Source organism: Orycteropus afer, unplaced genomic scaffold (genome assembly GCF_000298275.1).
Source record: "Orycteropus afer afer isolate SDZICR_OR568_19922 unplaced genomic scaffold, OryAfe1.0 scaffold00474, whole genome shotgun sequence".
In the NCBI taxonomy this organism is placed as follows: domain Eukaryota; kingdom Metazoa; phylum Chordata; class Mammalia; order Tubulidentata; family Orycteropodidae; genus Orycteropus; species Orycteropus afer.
The window spans coordinates 2,064,840-2,067,671 of record NW_006922061.1 but is presented as its reverse complement, the minus strand read 5'-3'; positions in this window follow the sequence as shown (position 1 = coordinate 2,067,671).

The following is a 2,832-nucleotide window of genomic DNA, read 5'->3' as shown; positions in this document are numbered from 1 at the left end:
AAAATTTCCAACCAAGAATTACATACCTGGCAAAATTGTCCCTCAAATATGATGGTGAAATTAGATTTCCAGATAAACAGAAATTAAGGGAATTTGTTAAAAGCAGACCAACCTTACAAGAGATGCTAAAGGAAGTCCTTTTAACAGAGTACCAATATGAGCAAACAACAACTGACTATTAACACACAAGATGACATAATCCAGAAACCACTACTATGGACATATCCAAAGTAAAATAAGCTGACAAGATTGTAAACAAGAAACCAGAGATATCAATTGGCAAATGAGGACAACTAAAAACCAAAAAGAGGGAAAATGATGTGTAGATACAGAATTTCTAAATGGTGAGAAAGTTAAGAGAGTTGCAAGATAGAATGGACTGTTCTAAACGTGGGGAGAAAATTATAAATCATAAGGCAACCTCAAAGAAAAATTATAAATCTTCACATCACAATAAAAAAGAGGACAAGCACAACTATTTAGCAAAGACTAAAACAACAGAAACAAAAAAAATGATAACACAGTTCATAAACATAATGAGCTCAGCACAGAAAATTATATGGAACAAAGAAACCAGGAACACCATGAAAAAAACACATAACAAAATGACAGCAACCAATTCACACTTCCTGATAATTACACTGAATTTCAATGGAATCAGTGCACCACTCAAGAGATGAAGAGTTGTAGACTGGATAAGAAAACAAAACCCATCAATATGCTGTCTACAAGAGACACACCTTAGAGAGAAGGACAAAAATTCACTAAAAATCAAAGGTTGGAAAAAGATCTATCAAACAAATTGCAACCAAAAAGTAACAGGAGTGGCAATCCTAATTTCTGATCAAATTGACTTGAAGACAAAAGCCACCATATGAGACAAGGAAGGACATTATATAATGATTAAAGGATCAATTGAACAGAAAATATAACCATAATAAATATGCATGGACCCAATGAAAGTGCCCCAAAATTCACAAATCAGACTTTAAAAGAGTAGAAAAGCCAAAAAGATGACTTCACAGTCATAGTGGGAGACTTTAATACACCACTTTCAATGAAAGATAGAACAACTGGAAAGAAACTTACCAAAGATGCAGAAGAGCTAAACAATACAATCCACCACCTTAATCTTATAGACATCTACACAGCACTTCACCCAACAACAGCACAATTTACATTGTTTTCCAGTGCACGCGGAACAATCTATGTGATAGACCATATGTTAGGCCATAAAGCAAGCCTTAATAAATTTTAAAACTTTGAAATACTGCAAAGCATCTTCTCAAATCACAATGCTATCAAATTAGAAATCAATAATAAGAAAATCAACAGAAAAAGAGCAAACACATGGAAACTGAAAACCACCCTCCTTAAGAATGACTGGTAAGAGATAAACTAAAAAATGAAATTCAAAAATTCCTTGAATCAAATGAGAATGAAAACACACCATATCAAAATCTGTGTGACACAGCAAAAGCAGTGTTGAGAGCCCAATATATAGAAATAAAAGCACACATCAAAAAAGAGAAAGAGCCAAAATCAACAGAGCAATCTATGCATTCAATGCACTCCCAACCCAGATCCCATCAGAATTATTTAAAGATATGAAAAAACAATACTTTATGTGGAAAGGATAGAGAACTCAGATGAGCAAAGCACTGTTGAAGAAGAAGAAAGTAGGAGGTCTCACACTGCTGGATCTCAAAACCTACTTACTATACAGCCACAGTAGTCAAAATGGGCTGGTATTGGTATAATGACAGACACATAGACCAATGGAATAGAATTGAGAACCTAGATATAGATCCATCCACCTGACAAAGGGCCAAAATCCATTAAATGGGGAAGAGAATGTTTGTATAATAAATGCTGCTGGTAAAACTGGATATCCATTTCAGAAAAATGAAACAAGATCTGTACCTCACACCATACACAAAAACTAACTCTAGATGGATCAAAGACTTAAATGTGAAACCTAAAACTGTAAAGTTCTTCAAGGAAAAACTAGGGACAAATTTAGTGGTCTTAAAATATTGCATAAATAGACTATCAAAAATAACCCAAAATGCACAAACAGCAGAAGAAAAACTAGATGAATGGGACCTTCTACAAATCAAATTTTTATGGGCTTCCAAAGACTTCAAAAGAACCAAAAGAGAACCTACAGATTGGGAAAAAATATTTGACAATGACATATCTGATAAGCAACTTAATTCTAAAATTTATAGAAAAACTCCAACACCAAAAGACAAATAATCCAATTAAAAATCAGGTAGGAGACATGAATAGACATTTCACCAAAGAGGATATACAGGTGACCAACAAACATATGAAGAAATATTCACAATCTTTACCCATTCAAGAGATGCAAATCAAAACAACTAGGTACCATCTTACGCTGGCACTAGTAGCAAAGTTCAACAAGACAGAAAATAAATGCTGGCGAGGATGTGATAGATTGGGTTTCTCATGCACTGCTGATAGGACTGTAAAATGGTACAACCACTGTGGAAAGCATTATGGCAATTCCTTAAAAATTTGGAATTAGTAAAACTATTTGACCCAGCCATTCCATTATGAGGTACATATTCTAAAGAAGTGAGAGTCAGGACAAGAAAAGACATATGCACACCCATGTTCATCACAGCACTATTTACATTAGCCAAAAGAGGGAGACAAACTAAGTGGCCATCAACTGAAGAATGGATAACCAAACCGTGGTTCATACACACAATGAAACACTATCCAAACCTAAGGAATAACATAGAACCTGAAAAACACTTCATAACATGGATGAACTTGGAGGACACTATGCTGAGTGAAATAAGT